Here is an 8,861-nt window from a genome sequence, read left to right on the forward strand (position 1 = left end):
TTTGAAAACAACATTTTCTAAAAGAAGACAATCTATTACTTATGACACCTCTGAAGATGCATTTCACCTGACCACTGGCTACTTTTCTGTAGTTGATATTAGCAAACATAATCTTTTTCAATTTATCATCTCCTTAAATGGCAACTTAGACTATCCTGCTTCCATGCCTATTATGCAATCGTAAGAACTGACGTGGAAAAATATGAATCAACCAAGCAGCATCACTAATAGACTGTGATATACTCCTGTATTAAAAGTGTTAGTGGAGCATTTGAAGAAAAAAAAAAACCATTTGAAGAATTAATCCCTGAGGAAAAATTTGTCTGACAGAGGCAAGAGGATAGGCAACACATACTTCAAGCATGTAAATACATACACATGTGGACGCTTGCAGAGACACACACTTTAGTTTGGACTCTCTTGCACAGTCGACCCTGGGGCCTCGTTATATGAAGAGCCCGATCAAAGCAATAGTGCTGATACAGGGAGGAGAAAAAGATAAAGAGAAGAGATACAAAGAGGGAGAAAGAATGAACATCCAGTGACGACTGTAACTTTGTTCTTGAATACTGAAGTTAGAGTCGTCTCTGCATTCATCAAATGTAAGTTCTGCTTTTACTTTAACGATCTCTTCCCTCAATGCCAGGAGAATACCAGTAGCAGAGAAGCTGCTGTCTATTCATCTTTAACACACTCGACTGAGAGCCTGGTAAAGATCCAGGTTCTCCTGTGCAACTGACTCATTCATCATCTACTCGACATCGGCCTCGCAGTAACAATACCTACAATACAGACCGATATCTACATGTTTTCTAGGCATAAAGACCATTTTTGTCATCCCACTGCTGAGTTTATTCCCTTTTGTGACTCTCACAGCATTGAGAGTTAACATTAAAAAAAAATTCAAAAGCAACATTTCTTCCCAGAAACGGTGTCCTTGATACTCTTGACAAACCTCAGACCTTGGTATAAACTCTTTCCTTTCAAAATACTTTTAAACTTATTTTATTATTATAAAACTGCAAGAGATTTCTGTAGTTTATCCAGAATAACAAGAACGCGGGGCTTACAAATATAGTGCTTTTGAGTTGTTTAAGGTTTAAAGCTTTCAGTATTTCGACCACTGACAAATTCACCGTTCCATTCAACCATATTGTGTAGGTGCAGAAACCTCAGAGTTTGATTTCTCAAAACCTGAGCTATAAAACTCACCCCTGATATCTTGCTGTATTGATACTTCTTTCTTTATTTGTCTGTTATCTTCACATGAAAAAGTTGGAGCCATATCGTTATAGAGTACTAGTAATAAATGCATTTGCAACCTCAGACAGTCTTTTCAAATGGAGAGTCCCTGTGTTGCATTATAGTATATGGTGAATCGACTATCTATTGACACTTTTCCAGTCTTATTGAGCTCTTAAAAAGCTTTACAGCACAAGTCTTGTTCACCCGTACAATCATACCTCACTTCTCAACACTTTAGATTTTGTAATGGTCTGAAGGAGCCAAGGATCAAACCATTGAACTTCTGTTTAGTGGATGACCCTCTTTACCTCCTGAGCCACAGTCAACACTTCCTTTCTGATGCTTGTGCAACATATTTTTCATCCACAGAGAAAAATTCATTTCTAACAATCAAAAACAATTCCCACCTTTACTTGCAGGAGGGGACCAGGGACCAAATGATCTGCCACACGTCACCACGTCATGATGAGGCGGACAGAAGGACTGAAGAGTGAAGAAAAGTGCAAACACCCAGAGAACTTCACTCTGCCAGCTCATGAGACAAGGTGAGTAAAACCGAATGAGTCAAACTACACAAATATTTATTTCAAATATCTTGTTTTTTTAGAGAGTAGTAGGTGTTGCTATTGTATTAACTTGCTAGTAGTTGATAGGTTAATGTATCTCATTCAAACTAAGTTTTGTATTTTTTCTTTTTCTTTTGGGGAATTTAATTGTCTCTAAACAATCAAAAACTTTAAATACATCAACATGCTTGGTTTTTAATAGGTTTAAGGTGGGTCTGAATTATTTTAACGCTATTCTGTAGCTACTTCTGTTGCACTGTAAAATGAGTGCAACAGAAGTTTGCGGTGGCATATAAATGTTTCGGTGGCATATATAGTTTGTAACGTCTCCGTTGTTAGGTGTAGTTCTTTCTCAATGATTCAGAGATTTGCACACTTTAAAAAACTACAAACAAGAATAACATGGAACTGATAACTGGTCTACATACACCTCTGCCAGATTTTATCGCAGTCCACCCGTCTTGGCTGTGGGAAAGACTATGGATAACTGCTGTTTCTGTAGTTTGCAAGATACTGTGGTGTTTTGAGTTACTCGCTAGGAGGCTAGTCCGACTTATCTTCAAATATGGGGAAGCTTAAGTAATTTTGGGACTCAGATATTCCTTTTATATGTGTCGTGCTTGACGTAGGTATAAAATTGTATTCATTGTGGTCTTAAATGTCCTAAATAACCTTCCGTTACATTTAGTCACCAATAACCACTGTTTGTGTTGTTTATAAAATAATTTCAATCAATGAGTCTGATGAAGAGGCGCTTCAAGGAGCACTCAGAAAATCTTTGAGTCATCGCCATCCTCCACTGGAGATCTCCTCGCCCTCCTCTCCTCCGTCCTAGACTTTTCCTCCACTCCAACTTCACCCCTCTCTCCTTCACCTCCCCTCCTGTCTCCCTTCTCCCTGAGTGGTCTCTTCCTGTTGCCCTTTTCCAAGCATGATCCAACAATGCTGACGTACTTCCATGTCGTACTGGGCGAGCTGTACTCTCCAAACAAACATACTTAGGCTGATAGAGACACAGTGGCAGAAAGAAAAGATCAAGATAACGAGAAAAAAAATACCACCAGGAAAGACTGTTTGTTAAAATGTGATTGGAGACAAAGAAAAAGTCCTGGGACAGTCTGATTTATATACTGAGTGCACCATGCTGCACTGACTGTAGTTATGTATCTATGTTATTAGCTGAATACATAGATATTTTCCTCCAAGGTTTTGTGTATGATATCACAGGAGAATAACTATAGCTCCTATCCTGAGAATCTCTTAAAGGGTTGTTCTACTGTATAGCTGTACTCAGTAGGTGATTTGTTTCTTTTTACCAGGGGCAATGGCCCCGATGCCCAATTAATGAACAGCGAACATGGACAGAAAACTTCTCTAAATAGTCAGTTTAAGTTAGTTGTCATAGTTTGCGGTTGTAATGAGGCTTCTGCTGTGTATTGAGCGTTTTCAAAACTGGGAGAACCGTTTGTTGATTCTAAACAGTTTTATTCGTGCTTCACTACCCTGCTGTTTTCACCACTGTCCATGTGTGTGTGCATAAAAAATAACTCAATAAGGCATGGCCGATTTTCACCAAACTCGATGTGAATATTACTTGGGAAGGTATCTCCAGATGATTCACTTTTATGACTGATCAGTGAGAGTGTGGAGTAGAAAAGAGAATTGTATGCTTGTTGCAGTATATACCGAGTTTATGCTAAATCCTTTCCTTTCTGCTGACTACGGTTCAATTTGAAGGGATGTTTTAACGGCCACCGACATGGGGTGCATTTCGTCTGGTGCAGCTGAGCAGTCTCTCTGTCAGGGGATGGCTGAAAAAGCATGGCAGAATTTACTGTTTTTTTAAGGGGGGGCTTTTTGGATCATTTAGTTTTTTAAGGGAATGGCATCACCCCTTATTCCCCTAAAAGTCACTTACTGATTGAACCATAGCCTCACGTTGTATTATTATCATCAGTGTTTTACCTTTGTTTTGCGTTGATAGTGTAACAAGACAAATTGTCTGCAGTAGATTAAAACGTGATCATTTTTATTCCTTCGATAACTGATAAACAATAAGTGTGGCTGAAACTTTGAAGCTTGTGCTTACTTTTTAAAATTTTTTTATTCCTGCTTTTGAACATTACATTGACAAACACCTCACTCTAGATTGCCGGGGGACACGCTCGATGGAGCTAATCATACGCAAGCAATCGGGCACTCTTTCATCTTAAATACAATTTTCTCTCTTTATTACACATCACTCTCTGGTTTGAGCAGCGATGCCTGATATTGAATGGTACTGAATGAAACAGTGGAGAGAGACTTATCTAGCCAAAGTGAAGCCGACGCTGGCTTTCATCCAGTACCTGCCATCGTTTATCTGGGCAACAGGGGTTATTGAGAACAGTCAGAGACGGAGAGAGAAGTGTGCTGACAACCTTTATACTCGTGATGATGTGTAGGTCTCTGTCGGCAAAGAGGCTGAGAAAATGTTTTTCATTTCAGCCTTCTGCCACTGTCACTTACTGTAAACGCTTGCATTACAGCAAAGTAGACCTTTTTTATGGGAAAGCCAAACAAGATGAATACACACAGTATGTCTTCTGTAAAAAGCAAAACCTTAACGCAATCGAATAGTGTTTTGCCATAAATTAGTTACTAGAGTATTGTCATCCCAGAGAAGGAGATAGAGGAATCAAGCCCTGGACTGCCTCGATCCTGTTTGTTTTATAGAAACATCCTATTGTAAAGCTTCATGTAGGGATACTTTTTTTTATATCTGAGTAAAAGAAGACCCTGCATTTGATGTAAATCTCTTGTGTTGAGTAGAAAAGCCATAGAGATCAAAACTGAGCTTTGGAGTTGTTAGACCAACCTTTGACTGTCTTGCTTCCACTCTTTTAGCTAAGCTAGGCTAAACACGCTTCGGATCTGTCTCTGAATGCACAGCTGAAATCCATATGGATTCACTCTTCTGACTCCCAGTAAGACGTAAAGAAGCAGAGCGGTGTCAGAATATTATCCCGATAAATCACAAAAAGAGTTGGAAGAAGCAACATGCATATCTCGTCCTCCCCCTAAGTCAAAATGATAGGCTACATTTATCTTAGGTGGAAGGTTTTTCTTGACAATGAATGGGTTGGTCCATAATTGAGCTGTAATCACACACAACAGAAAGACCCATGTAGGTGAAATGTATTCATAATGGAGACAGAAGAACTGAGATCGTCAGAGTGTGTAGTGTGTGTAGTTTGCAACTATAGTCATATGTCTGAAATTGATGATATTGAGATTACTGAGCATTCATGATGAGTATAAGCTGCATTTCCCTGGACCACAGACGCACACGAACATGCACATGCACACACAGTGTACACACAGAAAATCCTGTTCATGTAATGAAATCCCCTTTGTCCGCCGAGGAATTTGTCCACAGGTCCAGGGTCGGTCTGGGCAGTGTGAAGACTTATCAAATATTTGGCGACACATCAGACGGGGCTTCTTTGATTCCTGTGACCGTGATGAAGATAAAGGGAAGAAAAAAATGGTTGGACTTGCAGGGACCTCCAACAGAAAAAAAAAAATGACAACAGAAAATAACGAGATCGACAGAGTCCCACCGTTGTCAATCCAACTGCCACCACCAACACCACCTACGTATACTAGTCCCTCAGGGACTGTGATGCAGAAGTTATTATAGATATTTGAGTAGGAGACACCACACACACACACACACACACACACACACACACACAAACCCCATTCAGACATGGAATCATAACATGCAGTGACTTACATCAGAGCAGAATCACATTTTCCTCATGACACAAACCAACATTGTATAATAAATAATAATCACGACTTTTGCAATGATCAGAGATGTCCCAAACAATGAAAATGTGAGTGTGTGTGAAATATTATTTGGCCAAAGCGATCAGTGACTTTGATACTGAGGGGTGATTCCATGGTACATCAACAGAGTCTAGTATAGTTTGACACTTATTAAGCTGAAAAGTCTAATGTTTTGAGCTATAAGTCAATTTTGTTAGTTGGGGTTGTCGACACTTCATACAATTTAATGTCCATGTTCTCCATTTGTAATGTAACTAAAACCGTGACAAATCATAACCATAAATTCTTTAATTCAAATTCGTTTGTTTGTTACATCTTTTAAAATGTTTCTGAAGTGTATCTATATAAACAATAATTATTTCAGATTAATTTAGGTGTGAGTCAAAGCTGGAATATGCAGAAAGTAAACCAAAATGGATATCAGAGGGGGAGATACAGCTCTGCTGTTGCTAAGCAACTGCATGCCTCAGTCTGTGGAATTTAAACAGTCGACAGGATCCAATTTTCCTGGGGACTGATTTCAATGTTGCGCCTATATTATAAGGTGCCCTGGACGTAAGAGCAGAAGTCGGCCCGAACTGTGTGTGTGTGTGTATTTCACTGTGAGGAGGTTGCTGTGTGCATTTGTGTGTATGTTTTTGCACATCCAGGTTGTGTGTGAGAGGAAAGAAAATCCCATTGCAGACTTGAAAGGTGAGGGAGAGCAGGCCGAATGCAGCGAGGTCATGTGTTTGAGTCGATGTGTGTGCATACATGTGTGTACTTCTGTATGAGTTGTAGAAAGACCAGGGTCTTGTTAACAGTTGGCTTAGAGATGAATGAAGAACAGACAGACTCACTGTTACACCAATTTCGCAAACTGACAGGCACAGAAAGGCACAGTTTAGCTCTCTCTCCCACTGGTTTTGCTTTTGCACCAATTGTATGAAGATTGGATAGAAATGAGCAAACAAAAAACAGTCTTGACTTTCTTTTGTTGCCACCTACATCTTTTACAACAAAATATGAGGGTATGAAGGTTTTTAAAAAATTGGTGAACACGCTAAAAAGGAAATTGACTCCTTTCCCATTGCCAGTAGAAAAAAAACAAGTCATGTTAGATGTCACGAACACGCTGGAAAACCAAAACCTCTCTGTCTTCTTGCCAGAGTTCCATTTAATCCGATATTTGAAGAAAATGGTGCTGTTGCAGGTTGTTCCCAAGATATAAGAAAACAACAAGTACATAAACATTTATTGCTTGCGCATAATAACATCAGAGTGGAATAAGTGCAGTTTCAGCGTCTAGACTGCTAAAATAAATAAGAAGAAATTAGTATGTTTAAAGTGCATAAAACCCTGTCTTCATTTGACCCGAGAGTAAATGCTGATTGTATCTTTTCTCCTTGTAGACAAAAGCCAGATGTTTGTGGGTGTGAATGGGATTTTTTATCAGTGGAACTGGGACATTAGAGGTGTTTATAGAAATGAATGAACAGCTCTTTACCACTGAATTCCAAGGTTCAGCTGAGCGTGTAAAATCAGTAGTGCGATGGACAGAATCTAAATCTCCTTTTAATTTAAATCTATTAAAAAGCTTAAGTTACTTTCTCATAAAAAAGCTTTCTGAAAGATGGCTTGTTGCTTAGATGTCAACTGTATAAGCAGTTATTAAAATGGTAAGCAGTCCTAATGTTGCACTAAACTATACGAACAGACATTGTTATGTTTGTAAATACTTATATTTATTCATTTTCTTGTAGAGAGTTAGATGGAAGGAAACCCTCATTTCTATCTGTTAATTATGATGCTACAGCCAGGAGAAGATTAGCTTAGCTCAGCATAGAGACTGGAAGCTTCTATGTGCGTATCTCTGTTCTCTCATATTTTCATTGTACTCCAAGTGTCTTTTTCTTTTAAATGTTTTATTTTCACAGTATATATATATATTTATTGTATATATGTTCATTTTTATAAAGTTACAATAAAAGAGACTTCCCTCAAAATAGTCTAGCATACAACCCTACAAAATATGTCAGTGAACTTTTTACATTTTTTAAATATTAATTAAACAAAGGTATTTAGGTGATAGTGTCCAGAGTATTTAAACTTTATAAGTCGTAATAAACTAAACTAAAAACCCAATTAACTTAACAAAATACACACCTCCTCATCTTTTACTAATGACATATCAGTAAAGCGACCTTGCCAGTGGATTCATGGCAGTGCCTGGGATTCTGTGTCCTACCAGCTGAGCCACAACACAAATCCCCCAGACCATTAACCGTGGCACGCTGAACTCTTACTGAACCAGTGTGCTGCCAGTGGAGCTGAAAAGCACATTCAGCTCACAACATTGATTTCACTCACCCAGTCAATTAGCCAGTAAGTCAGTCATCCAGTCATCCAGCCATCCAGGCGGCCAATCTGCCTCTTTTTCTTCTTTTGGGGGAACATTTCAGATGGGTGTTTGGGTGTGAGTGAGCATAAGGGATGAGATTTGAAGAAGATTACCAAGGACCAGAAAGCTGCCTCGGGGCTTCATGTGCTTTTCAGCGGAAATGCCGCCGTCCCTGCTGCATTAGTGTCGGAAAGATGTGGTGTGTGTCGCTTTCTTTCTCTTTCTGTCTCTCTCGCATTCGCTAAGTGGTCGAGAGATTGATAAATATTACTGCAGGGGACTGCATTGAAAATTAGGTCTTCTCTTCTCTCATTTGTGGTTTCTGCAGTCGTGATAATTTCACAAATGCACAGTGCACACCTCTCTTCCTCTGACCGTCCTGTGCTCGCCTCTCTCGAGGACTCCCTGTGTGTCTGCACTGAGCTCACTGCTGGCCCAGAACAGGACATCTGGCCTAATTATTCATGTTGCTAATACCCTCTTCCGGCCGGGAGAGCAGAGTACAGTAGATAAGAGTGGCAAGGCCCGGGGTGACGAGCGTGTTTCACTTCAAAAGCTCCCGTGTGTCTATTCTGGTTAGTTATGTTGTGGTTAGTAAAGGTGTGGCGTTATCGAGCATGTCATTACTGGCACTGTTGTTTGTGATCACAGGGTTGTGTATATGGGTGTGTGTGGCGTCTATCATGAGAAATGGAGCAGCTATTATTGGTCTGTGCGTTTCCTCTCTTGTGTGTGTCTGTGTACATGTGCTGTGGGTTTGGCAAACCTCAGGGCAACAGTATCTGCTATATACTGTAAATACATGTTGTTAGCAGCTGTTTCAAGTGGTGAAGAGT

This window comes from Pleuronectes platessa, chromosome 19 (genome assembly GCF_947347685.1).
Source record: "Pleuronectes platessa chromosome 19, fPlePla1.1, whole genome shotgun sequence".
Classification (NCBI taxonomy): Eukaryota; Metazoa; Chordata; class Actinopteri; order Pleuronectiformes; family Pleuronectidae; genus Pleuronectes; species Pleuronectes platessa.